Below are 24,165 nucleotides of genomic sequence, written 5' to 3'. Positions count from 1 at the left end.
ATTGTGAGGATTGTGGCTCAGAACCAGCCTGGACCTTGTCCCTTCAGGAGTAAATTGTGGGAGACAGGTGTCCTTAAGAAGGATGGAGGACTTTGTGCTGTGTCATTCCTGGAACAAGTCATAGGATAAGGTGGCCATCAAGAATGGAGGCTATTGGCTAGTGTCTCCACAGAAGCAATTTATATAATGCAGGAGTGCTCTCATAGGTCAGAGGACATTGACCACTGTCTTAGTGGTTTTAAAAATTCCATGAAAATAACCATAGCAACCTCAAGTCCTCCTGGAATCTCTAGCAACAGTCTTGGAGGCCTAAGAGCTACAGTGTCAATGGTGGCAGGCTGTAATTGGTCCACTTTTTCTCTGACCTCACTTGGTCTGAATCTGATTTGTCCATTTCCCCCATGATGTCACTATGCACAGTTGTGATTGCTCCATTGTGATAGGTCATGTAGGGTATATAGGAAGCCACTGTGCCCCAACATTTGTCAGTTAACAGTGCTGGGAGCTCTCGCTTGGTAAGCTGCTGGATTAACTCAAAGCTAGATTGATGATCTGTTTGGTTGCAGGTTTTGTTGGTTGGATTTTGGTATTTCTTTTTTACTTTTTGCCGGGTTTCCCATTATTTTATTGAGTTAATTTTTCGGAGACTTGCTACCTGCTTTCATAGCAGGAGGATCGCAGAATACAAAGAATCATCCCCGAGCTGCTTGACGAGGAGATCATCAAACAATACCAGACAAAAGAACTCCTTGACCAAGTTACCTGAGTGAAACTGTCCCATCACCACTTCACAGACACCGAGATGGCAGTTTAAAATACGTCATATGGGAGAGTCCTCCAGGCATTGAATAGAGAATAAGATGGACATTTTTAAGGCTGGATGGCCCAGACACATCATCAAGTTGTACCTGGTGATGGAGAAAAAAGAGTATGTATATCTCATCATGGAATTGGCCACTAGGGGCTACCTTCTGAAGTCTATCTGAAAATCCCACCACTTATATAAAGTTGAAGCCAGGAGATTCTTCAAACAAATTGTACTAATTACAGCAGAACACAATCGCACATTGAGATCTTAAGCCCAACAATATCCTTTTGGACAGCAAAGGCAATATCAAGGTTAGTTATTTTGGTCTAATCATCTGGTTCTCCCCGGGGCAGCTGCTGACAAATTTATGTGGTGTTGTGCTATTCCATACACCTGAAATGTTCCTGCAAGAAAGAAATGATGGCTGGAACTGGCTTCACACCTGTAATCCTACCTACTCAGGAGGCTGAGATCTGAGGATCATGGTTCATTGCCAGCCCGGTCAGAAAAGTCTGTGATATTCATCTCCAATTATCCACTAGAAAACTGGGAGTGGCACAGTGGCTCAATTGGTAGAGTTCTAGCCTTGAGTTGAATTGCTCAAGGACACTGTTCAAGCCCCACAATTGGAAAAAGAAAATATGCCTACAAGGTGGAAATCTGGAGCTTAGGTGTCTTTTTATATTTTGTTATAACAGGAAGATTTCCCTTTGAGGGGAGGATGTTATCCAGGTAGAGTCACTAGTTCTGAGGGCCAAATATGTTGGTCCATATAAACTGTCTGTTTGAGGACAAAATGTAAACTGCCAACTGGTAATTGAGGACCTGAGGGAGAGACAAATATTGAACAAATAATGGAGCACCCATAGCTTAAACAAGTTGCATAATATTCCCTGTGTTCTGATGAGCCAAGACTCAACAAGCTGGAACCCACCATTCTTAAAGTAAAGTGTGACATGAGGTACTACCATATGAGATCCAGGGATCTATACAGGACAGAACATTCAATTATGCCATGGGCATGTACCTTTTAATTAAAGAAAACTTAGGCTGTCCAAGTAAAAAGAGTACCTTCAACAGTGCCACCGTGCCCAACTCTTGCAGATCTTTCCAACTTACCTCTCCCTATAGAAGGAGAGCCAGTTTACTTACCTGGCTTAACCATTACATCTTGTCATCTGAGTTTCAATTGCTTTATAATGTCAAGCAGTCACCTCTGAAGAGAGGCTTAGGTACCACTCTGCCTGCCATTCCCTTCTGTTTCTTGCAGAAGAACCCCAGTCCTAGCACAGTTCCAGGCCAGGATTCTGTGTTGTTTCCCTTGCCTGGTCTTTCTTTTTAAGCAGCAGTGAAAGATTCCTCTCTGGGGAGCCACAATTTGAGATCATAAACTGTCTACTAAGAAGCAGGGTTGGAGGAGGGCGGTTAGCAGAATATTCCCTTCCTTCTGGGTAGCCTCATAATTAGACTAAATATAATTTAAGGCGGAGATTTGGCAGGATGGGTGTGGCTAGCGAATAGCTACCACTCTTCTCAGAATATGCTGCAGTATTCAGGCCCAGGAGCAGAGCAATTCTCGAGAAAGTGGTGGAGAGTATTATAAGACATCAAAGATAATAGCAGTTGAGAGCACAGGGACCTGTTATTGGGATGTGAAAGATTGCAAGAAGTATACTCAAAAACGAATTATAGGAGGGATAATCCCTATACAGCCAAGGCTGCATAGAGAGATCATGTCTCAATCCAAAGGCTGGCTACTGAAGCCAGAGGAACTAATGTTTGCAAGCAATTACAAGTAGGAGATAGTGTTCTACCACTTGAACAACAATGCCACTTCCAGTTTTCTGGTGGTTAAATGGGGATGAGTTTCAGGGACTTTTCTATCTGGACTGGCTTTGACCTACGGTCTTCAGATCTCAGCCTCCCAAGAAGCTAACATTAACAACCTAGGATTACACTCAGGAACAATGCCCAGACCCTAATTTCAAGGCCAAAGACCATACAACAAATAATAAAAAAAGAAAGTAAAAGGGGACAGTGGGTGGAGAGATTCACCATTCATCAGATGCATGTCAGGTGTGAATGATCCAAAATGTAGGCTAGGAGCAGACAGGGAACCTACCCAAGACACAACTGATCATTTATTTGTGGAAGCCAAGTGAAAAGTCAATAAACCAATATATGAAACAACTATATAAAGATAAATTGTGCAGGTGAGAGTGCCAGAAAGAGTCCTTGTGAGTCAAGTGCTGGTGGCTAACACCTGTAATCTTAACTACTCAGGAAGCTAAGATCTGACGATCATGTTTCAAAGTCAGTCTCAACAAAAAATGTCTCTGAAATTCTTATCTCCCATGAACTAGCAATAAAGCATAATTGGGAACTGTGGCTCAAATGGTAGAATACTATATTTAAGATTTTAAAAAGATAAGCAACAGTGACCAGGTCCTGATTTCAAACCCGTTCAAACCCCAGAATCCACATACATAGAGAAAAGGTTTCTGTGAAGAGGTAGCACTGAAGCCAAGACCTGTAGATTGAGAGGGAGCCAGCTTTGGGGGCATGTGACAGAGGCAATAGCTAGGGTGAAAGTCTCAGGGCTGGAATAAACCCCATATCAGGAGGAAGTGGTGTGTGGCTGGTTCTGAGTGAGAAAGAGAATGAGGTGAGGTACATCTGAAAAATGAGGGCCAGGTGGGCACTGGTGGTTCACACCTGTAATGTAAGCTACTCAGGAGGCTGAGGATTGAGGATTGTGGTTCAAAGGTAGCCTGACCAGGAAAGTCCATGAGAATCTTATCTCAATAACCAACTCTGAAAAAGCTGGAAGTGGTACTGTGGTTCAAGTGGTAGAGCACTAGCCTTGGGCTCAGGCTCTGAGTTCAAGCCCCAGTCCTCATACTTCAGCTTTCTGAATAGCTAGGATTACATGTGTGAGCCACCACAGACAGGCAACCCTTTATTATATATTATCTAACTTAATGGTTGTGACTTTCCCATTAGGAGGGCTCACTCTGAGCTCATCCTATTCTGGTTCACTTTCAGTCGATGGCCAGGTCAGTTTCCCCTCTGGAACTAACTTGTCTGTGGGAGGAGGATAAAGCCCCTGAAGCGCCTTCCCTTGTTGGGTGCATCCTATATTGTAAGAGTGATGAAAGAGGTCCAAGATTAAAGCTGGGCTCCTAAGGTGGAGTTCCTATTGTGGGCAACCTGGGCTGGTGTGCAGCTTTGAACAAGTGACTCTGGGAAGATATGAAAAATAACCACACTTAAATCCAATTTTTTTCAAAATCCTCTTGAGAGCTAGAAGAGGAGAGGGGAAGGGAAGATATATTCTGAATAGTTTCCTTCCTGTTGTGACATTGATTGATACATTTTGCTCAAGCAGGAATTACTTCTTATCCTGGGAAGGTCCTCAGTTTACCTTCCCGTGGTTGAGAGTTGTATGAGATAAAATCCTCAGCTGTCAGCTCTATTAGGGCTACTTGACCCAGAGAAGAGGGCGACCCTTTTTGCAAACTGCTCTGCTCAGAAGGAGGTCCAATTTTCTGATTTTCAATAATGGGGACTAGGTGCTGCTAGAGAAAAGGATGTTATAAAATAGAGTGAGTTTGGAGCTCACACCCTTCAGAGGGAGGCCCAAACTGAGACCTGCTCTGAGAGAAAATCAAGGAACTGAGAGGAAGTTAATATTTTAGGTCATATGGCCAGAGAAGGCCTTTCTGTGGCAGAACTTCTGATCTAGCTGCTGAAAAGATGAACGAATTAAACAAAGTTTATTTTCCTTTTGTGTGTGTGTACAAGTACTGGGGCTTGAACTCAGGGTCCCATACACTTGCTTAGCTTTTTCCTGCAAGGCAGATGCTCTACCACTTTAGCTAAACTTCTACTTTGAAGTTTTTTGCTAGTGTATTGGAGATAGGAGTCTGTCAGAATTGGCTTTCCAGACTGGGTTTGAACATGGATCCTTAGATCTCAGCCTCCTGATAAGCTAGGATCAAAGACAGGAACTATTAAGCATTCAGGTTCACACAAAGGTGTAGAAGAAGTTTCCAGAGAAGAGAAGAACAAATTTGCAAAGGCCTTGCCTGATTTGTCAACTTGTTGGATATTGTTTATTGATTTATTTTTGAACATGGGGCTTGAACACTGGGCCGGGGCACTTTCTTTCAGCTATTCAGCTCAAGTCTAGCACTCTACCACTAGAGCCACAGAACCACTTTGGATTTTCTGGTGGATAATTTGAGATAAGAGTTTCACAGTCTTTCCTGCTCAACCTGGCAATCCTCAGATCTCAGCTTCCTGAGTAGCTAGGATTACAGGCATGAGCCACCAGTACCTGGCTGGATATTTATTTATATAGGAATACAGCAATATCCTTGTAAATAGGATGAAAAATATTTAAGTTGGTCACTCCATATGAGCCTCACTGGCTTTAAGTTTTCTCTTTGATAGTTAATATGAAGGAAAGCCACAGGGGGATTCACCTCAGTTTATTATAAAAGGATGTCTCTGGCGTGTTTTTACAACAGTGTGCACAATGTAAAAGATAATAATGTTATTCATGACATTATACACAGTAGTAGAAAGGTAGAAAACCAAATGTCTCTTGATGGGTAAACAAAATGTGGTATAACCAGCCAAGGGAATATTATTCAATCTTAAAAAGGAATGACATTCTGACCATGCTACAACAAGAATGAATCTTTAAAATACTGTGAAATAAACCATATTAAAAATAAAAACTATATTTATGATTCTACATATATAAGGAACCAAAACATAGTCAAATTTGCTGGCTACCAGTGGCCCACACTTATAAAACTAGCTACTTATAGGGCTGAGAACTGAGGATGGAGGCTTGAAGCCAGACTAGAAAGAAATGTTGCTGAAACTCTTATCTCCAAAAAGTGAGATACAGTAGAGGTGAGACTCAACAATAGAACTGTGGAGCACATGGGCAGCAAAGATGGCGTTGGGAGGGGGTTGAGTGAGCAGAGCCCAATTTACTATAGAGCACATGGGCAGCCAAGATGGCGCTGGGAGAGAGTAGAGTGGGCAGAGCCCAATTGATCTTCCTATCAGTGCCTAACCAGCCCATGAAGGCTCAGGTGCATGATAGGGTGTGACCTTGACAGTGATTGGTTCCTCTTCCTCCCTTGCCATGCCACCCGCCCTTTTTGTATTTAATAAGGGCTGCTCTCTGTTAATAAATGAGTTTTCTACCTGCTGGATTTGGCTCCCTGCTGCGTCTGATTGTCTCCTGGGCTGGGGAACAGGCGAGCGCCACACTTACCTTTCCTCAGACCCCATCCATCTTTCGTGGGACGGACGAAGACCCAACATAGAACATCAGCCTTGAACAAATAAGTTTAACATAGAGGGGCTGGGAAAGTGGCTCAGTGGTAGAGAGCTCGCCTTGCATGCCTGAGGCCCTGGGTTCGATTGCTCAGCACCACATAAGCAAAAAGAAAAAAGCCATTGAAGGGTAAACAAAGGAGGAGGCTGCAATGCTTGGTAAGAAATGTATGCATTATCCTGCCCATGTAATTGTAACCCCTCTGTAAGTATGTTCTCAAATAAAATAAAATATTAAAAAAAAAAAAAAAAAGAAAAAAGCCGGAAGTGGCGCTATGGCTCAAGTGGTAGAGTGCTAGCCTTGAACTGAAGAGCTGAGGGACAGCTCCCAGGCCCAGAGTTCAGGCCCCACGACCGGACCTCCGCCCCAAAAAAATGTTTAACATCGAATGGAGAATAGAGAATGAATGATGTGGCCAGTGCAGGTAAGAAAGAGCAGGCTTTCTGTGTGCAAAGGACTTCTTGGTCAACAGCACTGTGACAGAACACACAAAGACAGTACTAGGCTGAGAAGTAAGGACAAGGAAGACAGGAGAGTTGATTACCCGTTTTTTTGTTGTTGTTGTTGTATTTGTTTTTCCCAGTACTGGCACCTGGACTCAGGGCCTGGGTGCTGTTCCTGAGCCTCTTTATGCTTTGGGCTAGTGCTCTATCACTTGAGTCACAGAACTTCTTCTTTTTCTGAGTAGTTTATTGGAGATAAAAGTGTCATGTCATGGGCCTTCTTGTAAGGCTGGCTTCAAATGGAGATTAGTCTTCAGATTTTAGCCACTTGTGTTGTATTCCAATTTAAATTGTAGTATTCCAATTTCCCAGGAAGATATGACAGCACTCAGGCAATTTGGCTGGAAGTTCTTTATTTAGCCATATTCCATCTGTCCTCAGCTCACAGAGCTAGAGAACAGCCCTGTTTGTTGTTCAGGGGGGATTTTTATAGGAAGTGCTTTCACATAGGTGATGTTTACCAAAGCAAGCAAGCAAGGTTACAGAAGCAAATCATAGCCTTGAGTCAAACATGCCTTGGGACATTGGACCTTTGCCCTGATGTTGAAGAAGGGGAATCCTTTTCCCAGAGAGAATGCATGTCAGCATGCACCCTCACACCACACAGAAGCTCAAATGGGGACACACGAGTCAATGCTTCTGACAGTACGCTGAAATTTTCTGAACAGGAATGATGTTTATTACAACTTCCTGAGTAATAAAGAACTCAGTACAGCTGGTGATAAGCATCATAATTGTTAGTGGCATTCAGCAAAATTTGTGATAAACTGCAAAGCTGCCAGTCTGGGAAGCTTGAGGGAGAGAGAGAAGTTTACTTTTAGCAAAAATGTTTCTGAATTTACATTTTTGTTCCCATGGATATCCTTCTTTACCAAGGGAAAGGGGCTCAGGAGAGAAAATTAGCTACCGCAGGAAGGATTGAGGCTAGAATAAACTTTCTTCCAGTGAATAGCAAATCAGATATCACACTGAGTACCTAGGATTACAAGTTTGAGCCAAAACTGCCTATTTTGATTAATTCTTGTGTGTCATCCCCAGGAATGTGGATTCAAGCCAAGGTGACCCAAGCCTTCAAAGTTTTGTTACAGATATTGACTCAAGCTATGATGTCAGAAATACTGACCTTACTGTTCAGCCTGGAACCAAAAGAAACGGGAGGTGAGAGTTATCTATGTTTGTGGCTTGTAAATCACCAGGATTAGTGGCAGGCTGGAAAGAAGAGAATCAAGAGGGCACATGTGGAACATGGCAGACAGGAAGGCATCAGGGAAGAAGCAGTTTCGGGATGAGCAGTGGATCAGGAGGACCAGATTCTCTGTGGTGCAGAAAGTCTTTCTTCAGAGCCCTCACCACATTAGCCTGTCTTGGGTCACTCCATGTTTGTTTGGTGTTTCAGCCCTCAGTCATTTGAACTCTTAGGGCTTGGGGCTTCCTGTACATCCTCCTGGAGCCTGGCACAGGGTCTAGCCCACATTGGTGCTGGCTGATGGTTGCCTAATGGGGCTGGATAGAGACAAACACTAAACTGGAGGTTTCTGGAAGGGATCGGCGTGCACTTAGTGTCCAGAGGACATGCATGGGACTGTACCTTCATGAGGAAGAGGCCAGAGGACAGTCTCATGTTGCCTCCCTAACACTTTGGTAGAAATGGCAGACAGATGTCACAGGCAGCAGGCAATGCTCTCTGGTTTATATATGTGCATGCACACCCAACATCTGTGGCCCATTAGTGGAACAGTACACACTGATCACAGCATGGACCCCATTTCATGGCTGCGGACACTGAAATCCTGGGGTCTTGGTGTCCTCAGGCCTTGGCCAACAGCAGTGGGGAGTCTGAGACCTTGGAGGCAGGGCAATGGCAGGGCTCCAGCAGTATCTGCAAAGCCTGAGAAGCTCGACTCCTCAAGGATAGCTCACAGACGCAGAGGAGGCTGTGAAGAGGGATAGATCCCTGGGGTACACTTGAACCACCAAAACGCACCCTGCTCACTAGCACCAAGCACGTACGGCTTATAGCCCAACAATCCAATTCTTGCTCTTTCTCACCTCACTTGGCAAGGGGGGGAGCCATGGAGGAGCAAGATGCACCATTTCAGTTGAGGAGGGATATATCTGATATCAGACCCACATATCACACCTAGATAGACTGGAACTCTCCAGAAGGCCAAGGTAACAGATATATTCGTTGTCTAACAAGTGTGGAAGTGGGAATCTTGACTGTGAGGACTCCATAGTCCCCAACTTGTGGGTTGGTGGCTGCGACTCCCCCCTGAGGTGGTGACTAAGTGGTAGCATCTGGGTTGCTAGCCTGTAAACAGAAGAAGTGAAGGTGGGCTGTGGAGTGGCCTGGTGCCTGGGCCACACTCTTTTGCTGAGTTGTTACTGTTGCCACCATGTGGATGTGCCTAGGCTTGGAGCAAGGTTACAGGGCCGGTGGGGCTGACTGGCTGTGCAGAAGCAGAAGGTGTCACTTCTGCAGGCAGTGACTCTATTACTGGCAGCCCTATGCTTCCTGCTCAACGTGGGGCTGGGGCTCTGCACCATAATCGGCAGCCTGATGGCACCCCGAGGGGTTAGGAGGCAGATAACTGAGTGCCTCAGTATGGTGCTGAGAGAATGCTGCTCCCCAGTCTCCCACCCCTGTCTGGGTTTACTTCAAACCTGCAGCTTCTCCTTTCTCCTCCTCTGTGACCTCAGTGGCAGCACCAGAACAGTCTGTGCTTCTTCCTACTTTTCTCCCAGGTGGGGTAAATTGAGGCTGCGAGGATAGGGATTTGTCCACTCAGTAGAGTCAGAAATAGAACCCAGGGCCCTTGGTGCCCCAGTATGGAAGTCTTATTTCTACTTACCATACTTTACAATCAGTTCTTTCTATTGCCCTCTCCTGTCCCCTGACCTCCTCCAGCATTCTCTTTCTGGAGTGTACCCTGTCTGCACATGTCTGTATCCTGTAGGACTGATGCCCTCATCATCTTTGTTCCCCTCCCTAACTTCCACCTGCATATCCTGTGTCTCTACTCAGGTCAGTCCTTTTCCCATTTAACCACTTGCACAGGGACGCTAGGCCTCCCCACTAATTCTCCCTATTCACTCTTCCCCATCCTATCTGTATTTTAGGTATTGTTGATTGGGGAGTGAGTGCAAAGACCCTCTTGGAGCTGTAGGCCCCTTGGAGGGAGTGAAATGTGAATTTCTGGTTCTTGAGGAATTTGCCACCTTTGACTCTCCAGTAGTCCAGATGTGTTCCTGTGGAGGGATTTCCCAGAATGTCCCCAAGAGCAGTTCCCTGAGGGTGGAATGCCACATGCCTTCCTTCTCTGCCAGGAACTGATGGGACATGGTATTTTTTGGTATTCCAAACTGTGATCATATTTGATTCTGCCTCTTTGAAACTTATGTACCTGCACATCTGTACGTGCATTTGGACTAAAATAGCAATTTTTCTTCCTGTGTGTGTGTGTGTGTGTGTGTGTGTGTGTGTGTGTGTTTTCAGATCTTCAGTCTTAAACTCAGGGCCTGGGTTCTGTCTCTTAGTTTTTATCACTCATGACCAGTGCTCTACCACCTGATCCACATCTCTACTTCTGGCATTTTGGTGATTCATTGGAGATAAGAGTCTTACAGACTTTCCTACAAGGGATCCTTTATTTGTTTGTTTGTTTTTGGTCGGTCATGGGACTTGAACTCTGAGCTTGGGCGCTGTCCCTGAGGTCTTCAGTTCAAAGACAGCACTTTACTGCTTGAGCCACAGTGCCATTTCTGGTTTTCTAGTGATTTATTCGAGATAAGAGTCTCATGGAGGGCTTGGAAAGTGGCTCAGTGGTAGAGGGCTTGCCTTGCATGCAAGAGGCCCTGGATTCTATTCCTCAGTACCACATAAGCAAAAAGAAAAAAGCCAGAAGTGGCAATGTGGCTCAAGTGGTAGAGAGATAGCCTTGAGCTGAAGAGATAAGGAACAGTGCTCAGACCCAGAGTTCAGGCCCCAGGACCAGACCCAACAACAACAATAACAAAAGAGTCTCATGGACTTTCCTGCCTGGTCTGGCTTTGAACTGTGGTCCTTAGATCTCCCACTTGAGTAGTTAGGATTACAGGCGTGAGCCACTGGTGATTTGGCTCCTTCCATTTTTTGTTTTTCAAGTTTTTCATTATTAATTAATCGTAAGAGACTCAGATTTGCCTGCCCAGGCTGGCTTTTAAACGCAATCCTCGCATTGCAAACCTCATGATTGGATTATAACTGTGAGCCACCAGTACCACTCTGGGATTTGTCATTTTTGACAAATGCCAAATGTGTCTATTGAGATGGTCTGAGCATTGAACATTGCACTGCACCCAAGGCAAATTTCAGGAGAATGACAAAGATGTAGAGACCGTTTGGTGCCTCACACACACCATTACATAATGTAAGTTAATGACTTTCTTCCCAGAAATGCATAACTCTTATCTTTATACAATGTAAGGTGCTTAAGTGCTTCTTCATATTTATCTAAAATAGTATATACATTGAAAGGAACTCCACCATATGTAAACAAAATATTTTTTGTTAGTGATGGGGATTGAACTCTGGCACTGTCCTTCAGCTCTTTAAGCTCAAGGTGAATGCTCCACCACTTGTGCCACAGCACCATTTCTATCTTTGTCTGTTCATGTGGTGTTGAGGAATCAAACCCAGGGCTTCATGCATGAGAAGCAAATACTCTATCACTGAGCCATCTTCCTAGGTCACTAAACAAAAGACATTTATGTGTCAGCTGGGCACTGTTGGCTGACACTTGTAATACTAGCTACTCAGGAGGCTAAGAGGTGGGGATTGCGGTTCAAAGCCAGCCTGAGCAGGTAAATGGAGCTGTGACTCAAGTGGTAAAGCACTAGTGTAGGGAGCCGAGGCGAGACTCAGCCCACTCCCTTGCAGCTTTGAGGTAACCACCCCAGACGGTGCTTGGCGGGACGCCTGGGCTGTGCGCGTGCACGAGCCAGGTAGAGTCCCCAGCCAATCCCATGACACCTGGTGACGGTGAAAGGCAGGCGACCAACAATAGAAAGACCCGCATTCCGATTCTCCTATATAAGCGGCTGTGTTTCGGGTGCACGCTCTCTTGTGCCCAAGCTCTCCTACAACTAAAAGGCTCTCCAATAAAGCGTGATCTGAGAAGACCCCTGGTGTGGTGGTCGTTTTACCTCGCTGGTCGAGTAGACGGTCGCTACAACTGGTGCCGAAACCCGGGAACGAACCTGGGACGGGACCCGCGCGAGAGGCCGAATTGGAGCCAGAACTCAACACGCGGAGAGGAGACGTCGGTAAAAATCCCCCGGTATGCTGTTCACTGTAGATTTAGATATTTATTGGTTGCTTGCATTGCTTCTTCCCTTGTGGCTTGTCTTTTTGATGGTGCGCACTTGCCTCGAGGAGGGAGGGTTTGATTTAATCCAGGAAGGACGCAAAGTACTAACGCAGCATCAGGATAGTCTATCAGAGTCAGCATACAGTAAGGGGGAGGAAAATAGGCCTAAAAGAAAAAGGGAAAAAAGACAAAAGGATCCTAAAGAATTAAAGCAAGAGGGGCTGCAGCCCTCACAAAAGGAGAAGGGTTTCAGAGAGGAGCGGGTCTCAAGGAGACCCCCGTGCCCTTCTTTAAAAGCAAACCGGTTCTCAGCCCTACATGTGGAAGGGCAGGACCAAGAATATAGTAATCTTGTGAGTGACTCAGAGGAAGAAATGTTAGAGGAGGAGGGAGAGCAGCTCGATCCAGCTGATAGTGAAGAGTTAGAAGAGGCTGCGGCGGAGCACGAGGCAGACAGATATGGAGGGTGGCGCCCCCTAGGGGTGGGAGTACCGCAGCAGCCAGGGAGAGGAAACGGAGCTGCCCCTCACCCGTCGGCCCCCCCGCCGTGCCCGCCGGCAGGGAAGAGTCACTTTATAAAAGAAAAAACCTGGTCGCGATTAGCAGCCGCTTTCCCAGGCTTTGAGAATCCCATTACTGCTGAAAGAAATTTTGAGCCGGTTTCCTACTCCCAGTTAAAAGATTTAGTTGAGGCAGTCAGGACTTATGGAGTGACGGCCAATTATACCACTGCCTTGCTTCGAAGGCTAACTATTAATGCTATGACACCTATGGATTGGTTTGAAGTGGCCCGTACTTGCCTTAATCACGGGCAGTTCCTTGATTTTCGGTCAATTGTACAAGACAAGGCTCAAGCCCAATACAGACAAAATGTCCGTGACGGGCACCCAGACTGGACCGTAGACATGATTCTCGGGCAGGGAATCTACTCGGTAGACCAGACAGGATATCCCTTTGAAGTATACCGCCAGGTAAACGAGGTTTTTTACAGGTCCTGGCGAGCCCTCCCAAACAAGGGAGAGGTGGCTGGCAATCTAACAAAAATCATGCAGGCCCCTAATGAGCCATTTTCTGATTTTGTTGCCCGTATGCTAGAGACAGCCGAGCGGGTATTAGGAAATCTGGAAACAGCCATGCCATTTGTACAACAAATCATTTTTGAACAAAGCACCAAGGAATGTCAGAGGGCAATTACCCCAGTAAGAACCCAAAGCCTAGAAGCTTGGTTAAAAGCCTGCAGAGAAGTAGGTGGCCCCCTGACCAATGCGGGGCTGGCAGCTGCTGTCTTGTCGGCTGCCGGGGCCGCAAAAGATAGTAAAGGAAAAGGGTGTTTCCAGTGTGGTCAGTTGGGACATTTTAGACAGCAATGCCCACAAAATGGTGGTCCTGTACAAAATATACCCAGGCCGCCAAGGACTCCAGGAGTGTGTCCTCGTTGTAAAAAGGGAAAGCATTGGGTCAACGAATGCAGGTCAGTTAGAGACATCAATGGACATTTTATCCCCCAAATTACTAACACTAATTCGGAACAGGAGCCAAAAAACGGAGAGAAGGGCCCTCGTCCCAAGGGCCCGAAAGTTTATGGGGCATTTCAGACTCTGGCTCCCAGACAGCACCCGCAACAACTCCCCAGCCAAGAAGAGCAACCTCAGGCTCCGCAGGGTTGGACCACTGTGCCACCTCCGGACGGGTATTAACACAGCAGATGGGAGTCCAGATTGTGGAGACAGACATGACAGGACCCCTAGATGAAGGCACTGTAGGAATAGTTTTAGGACGCTCCTCCTCCACAATGAGAGGATTAATAATTTTCCCAGGAGTGATTGACCCTGACTATACGGCGACTATCAAGGTCCTCTGTCATGTCCCCCATGGAGTGGTGTCCATTTCTCCCGGGGATAGAATTGCACAGCTTCTGCTTCTCTTCATGGCAATTTCCCTGCTAAGGAGATAGAGAGAGGAGATAAAGGGCTAGGCTCCACTGGAGTCGACCTTACATGCCTGTCCATAACTTTAGACCAAAGACCCATGCTAACTCTCCAAGTGGAAGGGAGAAGATTTGAGGGATTGGTGGATACAAGGGCAGATCGAAGCATCATCCAAAGAGGGGAGTGGCCAAAGCAATGGCCAACTCAGAAATCCTCCCAGACCTTACAAGGGCTGGGCTATGCCGATGCCCCACAGTTAAGTGCAAAAGAATTGACTTGGAGAACAGACGAAGGCCAGGTTGGAAAAATGCAGCCATTTGTGGTAGACGTCCCTGTCAATCTTTGGGGAAGAGATGTGCAGCAACAGCTAAAGCTAACTTTAACTAATGATTATTCTGAGGCCAGTCAGAATATGATGAAACAGCAAGGATTTGTGCCAGCCTTGGGGCTTGGTTGGCGTCTCCAAGGACGCAAGGAGCTGATAGAGCCACTTCCTAAACAGGACAGGAAGGGTTTGGGTTTTTCTTAGGGGCCTCTGAAAACAAAGCTTCCACTGAAGGTGCGGTACCCATACCTTGGTTAACGCAAAAGGCGGTGTGGGTTCCTCAGTGGCCCCTCTCTGGAGAAAAATTGGAAGCGGCTCAAACTCTTGTCCAGGAACAGCTGCAGCTGGGGCATGTTGAGCCTTCAGTGTCATCTTGGAATACCCCAATTTTTGTGATCAAAAAGGCCTCCGGAAAATGGAGATTATTACATGACCTTAGAGCAGTAAATGCCCAGATGCAAATTATGGGACCCATCCAAAGGGGACTTCCACTGCTCTCTGCTTTACCTAGAGAGTGGCCTATTTTGGCTTTAGACATTAAGGATTGCTTTTTTTCCATACCTCTTTATGAAAAGGATAGGGAGCGCTTTGCCTTTACTTTGCCCTCGGTTAATCATGAAACCCCAGATGCTCGCTATCAGTGGAAAGTTCTCCCCCAAGGGATGGCTAATACCCCAACAATTTGTCAATTGTTCGTGGGGGCTGCATTAACCCCTGTTAGGGAAAAATTTCCAAAAGTACAGATTGTCCATTATATGGATGATATCTTGTTGGCTGCTCCCTCGGTAGAGACTCTTCATAAGGTGTTTGGGCAGGTAACGGAGACCTTAGCTAATAAAGGATTAATTATTGCCCCTGAGAAGGTTCAGCAGACTAGTGTTGTTCAATTTCTGGGAACCATTGTTTCTCCTACTGAGATTAAACCACAAAAACTTTCCATTCGAACTGGTCATCTTAAAACACTTAATGATTTTCAGCAATTGGCAGGAGATATTAATTGGATAAGGGGGTTTCTTAATCTCCCTCGGTCAGAGTTGTTACCTTTATTTGCTATTTTGGAGGGCGACCCTGAAGTCACCTCCTCTAGATCCCTGACACCTTTAGCACTAAATTCCCTACAAATGGTTGAGGCAGCTTTGTCTAGGGCTCAACTTTCACGGGTTGATTTGAAATTACCTATTGATTTATGTATATTAAAAACAAAAAATTATCCCACGGGGGTTCTTTGGCAAAATGGCCCCTTATTGTGGCTCCACGGCAATTCTGTGGGAGCAAAAACTGTTCAATATTTTCCTGAATTAGTGGCTAAGCAGGCAATTTTGGGTATAAAGTATTGTTTAATGCACTTTGCAAAAATTCCAGATAAATTAATTATTCCATACACCCGTGAGCAAGTTGAAATTTTAGCAGCCACAATGGATATGTGGGCAATTCTTGTTTGCTCATTTCCAAATGTAATTGATAATCATTATCCTAAGCATCCTCTGCTTGCCATAGTTAACAAAAATTTAGTGTATTTTCCTGTTGTCACTTCAAAGGAGCCCTTGGCTGATGCTCTAACCATCTTTACGGATGGATCAAAATCTGGACAAGGTGCCTTTTTTGTTCAAGGACACAAACAGCCGGTACTCTTTATTTTTCGGCCGAATGTCCCACAGGCTGTTGAATGTTTAATTGTGCTTGAAGTTTTTAAAAGATTTGATCAACCTTTTAACTTATTTTCTGATTCATTATATGTTGTAAATGCCGTTGCTTCTCTTGAAGTTGCTGCTTCAGTTAAGCAGGCCAGTACAATTTCTAATGTTTTGTTACAGATTCAATCCCTTATCTTAAACAGAAAACATACTTTTTATATTGGACATATTCGTGTCCACTCTATGTTGCCGGGCCCGATGGCAAAGTGTAATGATTTGGTGGACCAGGCAACTCGGGCTATGGCTCTGGTTGCTGCTGATCCTGTAGAATTGGCAAAAGACTTTCATAGATTGTATCATGTACCTGCTAATACCCTTAGGAAAAGATATAATTTGTCCAGGCATGTGGCAAGAGATATTGTTAAAGCCTGTAAATCTTGTGTTACCTTTCTTCATCCTCCCCATGTGGGGGTAAACCCCAGGGGGTTGAGACCAAACGCCCTATGGCAAATGGATGTTACTCATCTGACGGAATTTGGTAAGTTGAAATATTTACATGTGTCTGTGGACACCTTTTCTGGTGTCATTCATGCCACACCTCTGGCAGGAGAAAAGGTGTCTCACGTCAGAATACACTGCTTAGAAGCTTGGGCAGCTTGGGGAAAGCCCCTTAGACTCAAGACGGATAATGGCCCTGCTTATACTTCCCATGGTTTTCGCGCCTTTTGTGCACAAATGCAGGTTGCCCACACCACCGGATTGCCCTACAATCCTCAAGGACAAGGTATAGTGGAAAGAGCTAATAGAAGCATAAAAGAAATGCTTCAAAAACAAAAAGGGGGAGTTGCTGAGTCCGCGTCCCCCAGGGAAAGACTTTCTCTTGCGCTCTTTACCCTTAATTTTTTAATTCTAAATGACAACGATCAGTCTGCCGCAGATTGGCATATGACAAGAGACTCCATGGATACTAAAGACATGGTTATGTGGAAGGATGTTATTAATAATAAATGGTATGGACCGGATCCGGTAATAACGAGATCCAGGGGAGCTGTTTGTGTTTTTCCACAGAGTCAAGAAGTACCTCACTGGGTGCCAATGAGACTGACCAGGCCGGTGGAGACTGCAACAGAACCCCCTCTTGAAGATGCAGCTGATCTTCCTGCTGTTAGCAACAGTGCTAATAGCAATCCCTGTGATAGCTAAACCAATGATGCTGTGGGCTGTTACAATTTACTGACTGGATTGCCTCTGCGGTGTCCTTTTTCAAAGAGCGGGTGGGAGTCAGAATGTTTTTAGCCTGCTGCTTGGGAGGATGCGTGGTCTGCCTATGGTTGGTCTGTCGCCTTCGAGCCCAAACCAGAAGGGACAAGGTTGTTATCTTGCAAGCATTAGCCGCTTTGGAGTGTGGATCCTCACCCCAGATTTGGCTGTCGGCCCTGAGAGGCAGTTAAGCCTTACCATTCTGCATAGCCTTAGCACCCCGAGGGATCAGGGGATCCCATTGCACCGGGACAGGTATGCAATTTGCAATTTGGGACAGGGTGCAAGGCAAGTGCACTGCACTTGAGGAGATGGTTCTCATCTCCTCAAGAAGAGCATGCTGGGTTGCAAGTGGGTTGATGCCCAAGATCCCACCTCTGCAAAAAAGGCATCGGACGGGCCTGGTCATCACTGGGGAAGGCGCCCCTCAGGCGAAGACCAGTGCAAGGTCCTCTCATTAATGTCTTAGACAGAGGCCCAACCTCTACTCTTACCTGTTGCCATAAAACAAAGAAGGGGGAACTGTAGGGAGCCGAGGCGAGACTCCGCCCACTCCCTTGCAGCTTTGAGGTAACCACCCCAGACGGTGCTTGGCGGGACGCCTGGGCTGTGCGCGTGCACGAGCCAGGTAGAGTCCCCAGCCAATCCCATGACACCTGGTGACAGTGAAAGGCAGGCGACCAACAATAGAAAGACCCGCGTTCCGATTCTCCTATATAAGCGGCTGTGTTTCGGGTGCACGCTCTCTTGCGCCCAAGCTCTCCTACAACTAAAAGGCTCTCCAATAAAGCGTGATCTGAGAAGACTCCTGGTGTGGTGGTCGTTTTTCCTCGCTGGTCGAGTAGACGGTCGCTACACACTAGCCTTGAGTAAAAATAGCAAAGGGACAGGGCCCAGCCCCTGAATTCAAGTCCTACTCTGCACTACCAGTTTAAAACTTTTTTTAATGATAAAGCAAGTCATCATCCATGGGTCTAAAACACTTGTGAGCAGTTGCTGACATACATGTCTGCCAACCTACAATATCGGCACATGCAACATGATAGACTTATACATTTCTGTTCATTTCAAGGCTAGGTACAATCACATGATTACAATATATGTAGAAGCTGCAATCAGTTTGAAGTCTACGTTCATTTTCTTTGTCAGTGCTCTTGTAAGTGTGTCTGAGCAGTGTCCCTCACAGGAAGAAAAGAAGCTCCTAATGACTCACCTTAATCTCATGTTGTGAGTAGAAATAAGACCGGGCTGTATGTCAATGCAACATTGCTTGGCTGTTTTTGACTCATCCTGGTTCCTTGAAGGCAGAGCCCCATCTTTTGATTCCATGTTAGGGATCTCAGGGGAGGTCACCATCAAATAGGAACTGAAGAATATCACCAGCTCCCCTTCATTAAAACCTCATTATAGTTGAAGCCAGTGGTTCACATGTGTAATCCTAACTACTCAGGAGGCTAGCAATATATGGTTGTGGTTCAATGCCAGCACTGGGTAGAAAAGTCCATGACACTTTTATCTCCAATTAAACATCAAAAAAACTTGAAGTGGACCAGTGTCCCAAGTGGTAGAGTGCTAGCCTTGAGCAAAAAAGCTCAGGGACAGCCCTAGGAATGGCACACACACACACACACACACACACACACACACACACACAAACAAACAAATACACACACATACACACACACTCAAACACACATACGCCCCTTTTTGTTAGCTCATCTAATGCTCCCAACAACCATATAAGTCAGGTATGCTTATTTCCATATTACAGAGGAGGAAAATTCCTGGTGTGTCAGTGGACTCAGACCTCAAATCCATGCCCCTGTCCCAGTACTTTTTTTGGGAATAAACCTGTGGACCAAGAGACAAACAGGTTACAGGCATTCTGTGGTGTGTGTGTGTGTGTGTGTGTGTGTGTGTGTGTGTGTGTGCAACAATCCTAGGGTTTGAACTTCGAGTCTGGGTTCTGTCCCTTAGCTTTTATTCTCAAGGTTGGCACACTGTACCACTTGAGCCAAAGCTCCACTTCTTGGTCTTTAGTTCTTCATTGGAGATGACTCTCACAGACTTTTCTGCCCAGGCTGACTTTGAATCATGCATGGTTCTCAGATCTCAGCCTCCTCAGTAACTAGGAGTCTAGATGTAACTATTGGCATCAGGCATAGATTCTTCACCCTTCTGGGTAAATCTGTCTTACCTGGTTTCCTCAGTGTGAATTGGTTTTAATAATGTTTGACCCTAGGCCAGTTGAGACTTGTATGTCCTTATTACAGAGTCTGGCTGGTGCTTCATTACAGCACTAACTACTCTGCCTGTGATGAAAGTTTTTGAAAAGTAAAAGTAAGCCAGGTGATGGTGACTCACACCTTTAATTCTAGCTGGTGAAGAGGCTGAGATCTGAGGATTGCTATTCAAAGCCAGCCTGGGAAGGAAAGACTGTAAGAATCTGGAAGTGGGGCTGTGGCCCAAGTGGTAGAATTTTAGCGTTGAATGAAGAGCTCAGAAACAGTGCCCAAGCCCTCTTTTCAGACCATAGGACAAACACAAAATGAAAGAAAGAGAAAGAAAGAAAGGGAGTAGGGGCAGGAGGAGAAGGAAAGAGGGAGAGAAGAATTATGGCATTAGTGGCTCAGATATGTAAAAGCAAACCAGTAGTGGAACTGTGTCGCAAAGTGGTAGAGAGTTAGCTTTGAGCGAAAAAGCTCAGACACAGGCCCTGTGATCAAGTCCAAAGAAGACAAAAAAGAGAGGGAGGGGATAGAAGGAGAAAGGGAAGGAAGGAATGATCTAGTTCAAGAGTTGAGTGAAATAGAAACTTCTGGGTATCCGGGAACCTACAGACAACCAGGAGGCATAGTTTTTTAACCACACATCCTTGGCTGGTGCTGACAGTCAGATTCCCCCTACAGAGTCCATGCTGTGCTTGAGTTCAGGCCTATTGAATCCTCCCTGGGCCTTGGGACTGAAGATCTAGCCTTAGCTTCATTTATAAAGACTAGGAACCTGAGGACACCAAGGACCTCTCATGGCAAGAAGAGTAAGACATGGGTATCCATTCCTTGAAATCAGATCCTTTCAGTGACATGCCTACTCTGATCCTTCTATCCTATCATCTAAAAAATACCTACATCACCAGCACTCCAGGAAAAGAAAGGGAGCCCCCTCAATGGCTATAGGGTGGGTCTCTCTATCCCATTTGACAGTCCTGGTCCAGCACAGATTCTGCCAGCCCTCTCCTTCTCTCTCCCTCCCTCTCTCTATTGTTTTGGGGAGTCTTCAATGACCAGAGTATAGAATGGGCTGCTATCTCCCCATTGGCACCAACAGTATTTAGCCATTTTCCTCAAAATCACAGCCAGAGCACGAGTGATTAAAGTCAAATTCAAATCTGCCAGCAAGTCATAACATATAGGGCTAGGACATTTATCAAGGCTGGGGGCCTCTAGTGACCTCAAAGAAAGCCAGTGAGATGGGGCAGGGAAGAGGCTGCAGTGGGACTTCTCTTCTCTGCCCTGCACCTTATAAGGCTTCTCAAATCAAGGTCAGGCCAAATAATAATGACAAATAATAAATATTGATTACTAACAACTCCTGTATTGAGACATGAAGGTTTCATTTATTTTATTTTTACCCCATCAAATGTCCATACCCACCCCATGGAGTATTTATTATTATTGATGTTCTTTCTTAAACTTCATTCACATATCAGAAAATGGTATTCAGAGAGATTAAGCCACTGACTAGAGCCACACAGCTCAAAATGCAAATAGTAAACATAAGAATACTGTCTGAGGCAGGTGCTGGTATCTCATGCTTGTAATCTTAGGTACTCAGGAGGCTGAGGTCTGAGGATCATGGTTTACAGCCATGATCTCCGATTAACCACTAAAATGCCTGCAATGGAGCTGTAGCCCAAGTTATAGAGTGTTAGTTTTGAGTGAAATATCTAAGGGACAGTGCCCAGATCTTGAGTTCAAGCTCTGGTACTGGCACCAAAAAATAAAAACAAAAAAAAGGCTCATAACCTTCACCCAAGACTATCTCCCACACACCAACAAAAACCTGGACCTGAAGGTGTGTGTGGCTCAAGAGGTAAGTACTAGTCTCAAGCAGAATAAGCTAAGGGAGTGTCTAAACCCTGAGTTCAAGCCTCCCCACTATAAACTTGTGTGTATATGTATATGTGTGTATATCTATATACACATATATAAAATGTGTCCACACATATGTACACATGCATGTATGTATACACATATGTGTATGTGTTGATTGGGGGATATCAGGCCTGATATCTCAAGCAAGAGAAAATTTTTGCATCATTCAGCCTGTAGATGGAGACTCAGAATTTCTATACTGCAGTTAAGTGAGGATACTCAAATTTTGAAATTCATCAAATCATTGGACAAAGCCCATTCTATTTAGGAAGGGTAATCATCTTTTTTTGATTTGTTTTGTTATGTTTTTGTTTTTTGCCAGTTCTGGGGCTTGACCTCAGGTCCTGCGCACTGTCAGTGAGCTGCTTTTGCTCAAGGACAGTGCTCTACCACTTGAGCCACAGAGTAACTTCTAGGTTTTGTTCATGCGGTATTGAGGAATCAAACCCAGAGATTCATGCATGCTAGGCTAGCACTCTAACACTAAGCCACATTCCCAGGCCATAATAAATCTTCTTTACTCCAAGTTTAAAATTATTTAAATTTATCTATTGAAATTTACCCATGTGATTAAAATGGTAATCACATCCAAAAATTTTTTAATTTCTTTCCTTTTTTATTGCGAAAATACTGTACAGAGGGGTTACAATTACTTGGGCTAGGTAATGAATACATTTCTTATCAAACATTGTTGCCTCTTCCTTTGTTTCCCCTTACCATCCCTTCCCATCTCCCACCCACCCACCCTTAATCCCCCCTCCCTCCAAAGATGTAAAGTTTGTTTTTCTCCATAACGACTTTTATATCTCATTGTTGCAATGGGTCCACCTGTATCCCTATTTAAACAATTTGTTTTTTATTTGTTAGGAAATGGAAAGACTTGGAAAAAATTATATTAAGTGAAGTAAGCCAGACCCAAAGAAACATAGGTCCCAAGGGTTCCCTTATATGCAACAAATAGTATATGTCTGACATAAGCAGAAACAGTCAGATAAATTGATGTTAGGCGAAATGAACCCGAAGATAAAGATTCAAATGTTTTTTCTTCCTTGCGATTATTTCTAACAGCTTTATAAGATGATTACTTTGTTGCTTTGTATGTCCCTTCCCCACAGTATAACCCCTGCTTCCAAAAGTCTTTTCACAGCAACATTTACATTGATGTTTGACTAAAACATGAGGCACTACATGCTAGCAGAATTAATGTGTTAAAATTCACCATCTCTAGCCGTGAGTTGTTCGCTCATGGCTGTAATTCTAGCTATTCAGGAAGCTTAGAGCTGAGGACTGAAGCTTTATGAGACTCATCTCCAATTAACTATCTCAAAAAACTGATGTGGAATTATGGTACCAGTGGCAGAGTGCTAGCCTTAAGCAAAAAAACCCACGGATGGTGCCCAGGACCTAGTACAAGCAATAAAATTGTGTGTGCATGAGCATGAACACACAAACACACACACACATGCACACATATAAGCACATGCACATACACACCATTACTACCACTATCATTAGAATATCATGACTCTAGTCACAGGAGATCTGCCACAGTCAAATTGTGAGACAGGAAGTAGAATGGTGGGTTTCCTGAGACTGTGGAAAGGGATGGATGGAAGGTGCTCTTTAATAAGTGCTTAATTTCAGGTTGGATTCTGAGAAAGTTCTAGAAGTTGGTATCAGAGAGGGTGCATGAAAATTTGAATGTACTTAAAGCCACTGAAGTGTACAATTGTAACTGGTTGAGATGACACATTTTATGCTATGGTTATTTTCCCAGGATGAGAGAATAGATAACAATACAGCCAGGGAGGGCCTGGACAAGAAAAGATAGCAGGAGGCGAGGGCCCTTATAGTGTTCACTCCTTCAGTTTCCCACCAACAAATATCTGCTGTTGAGCCACTTGTGCTGGGCTTATGACAGGTTGGAGCAAAGGCAGTGGGTGGCTACCTGTAATTGGCCCTCTATCATTTGAGCCACATCTGTACTTCTGGCTCTTTTTAAGTTAATTGGAGATAAAACTCTCAGATTTAGCTGCCTGGGCTGGATTTGAACTTCAATCATCAGATTTAAAGCTTATTATACTATCTTAAAGAAATGATTGGAACTTGCTCTTTTGTTGTTGTTGGTTTTGGTTGTCAGGCTTGCACTTGGGTCCCAGGCTCTGTACCTGAGTTCTTCTATTTAAGGTAGCATTCTACCAGTTTTCATTACTTCACTACTTTTAGTTTTCTGGTGATTAATTGGAAATAAAGTATCACAGACTATACTGATCAGACTGGCCATGAACCTTGATCCTCTGATCTCAATCTCTTTAGTAGTTAGGATTTCAGGTGTGAGCCAATTACACCTTGCTGGGAACCTGCTCCTTTATGAAGGAAGGCATTCTGATTATCTCCATTTTCCAGATATAGAAACAGAGGCAAACAAATTAAAATGACTTGTCTATGATGTCACACGTTAGTAAATGCTGGAGCTGGGTCTTTTATCCTGGTCTTTCCAATGGCAAATCTCACCCTCAAATAATACTCCATTAGTGTGTTGCCTTTGTTATCCCCTACCCTCACATTCCTGTAGCAAGGAATCAAAAACAAGGTGTGATTAAGTACAGGCTCTGTCTAATGAAGAGAGTGCCTGGGTTTGAGTCTCATCTTCACTACTGAAGTTGGATTGAGAGGTTTGTTGGGCCGGGATTAAAGGTTTGTGTTTTTGGCCCTGGCAAATCATTGGTTTTGTTCCAGTAGCCTGGTCTGTAAGACTAAGATAATGATTACCTATCTCATAGGTTTATTACCAAGTTCACAAAGAAAAAGGTGGGTTGGTGCCTAGCATATACTCAGCAACCCAT

General features: G+C 44.8%; 1 long non-coding RNA gene across 1 annotated transcript; it reads left to right on the top strand.

The window, feature by feature from the left end:
- The first annotated feature begins 501 nt into the window (after positions 1-501).
- LOC138818930 (uncharacterized) lies at positions 502-17,677 on the top strand. The gene is made up of 3 exons (XR_011369273.1): positions 502-1,119; positions 7,709-7,828; positions 16,974-17,677. It is a non-coding gene; the product is annotated as an uncharacterized lncRNA (long non-coding RNA).
- The last annotated feature ends 6,488 nt before the right edge of the window (positions 17,678-24,165 follow it).

This window comes from Dipodomys merriami, unplaced genomic scaffold (assembly GCF_024711535.1).
Source record: "Dipodomys merriami isolate MVZ:Mamm:240054 unplaced genomic scaffold, mDipMer1.0.p SCAF_798, whole genome shotgun sequence".
Taxonomy (NCBI): Eukaryota; Metazoa; Chordata; class Mammalia; order Rodentia; family Heteromyidae; genus Dipodomys; species Dipodomys merriami.
This window is presented reverse-complemented; position numbering and strand designations above follow the sequence as displayed.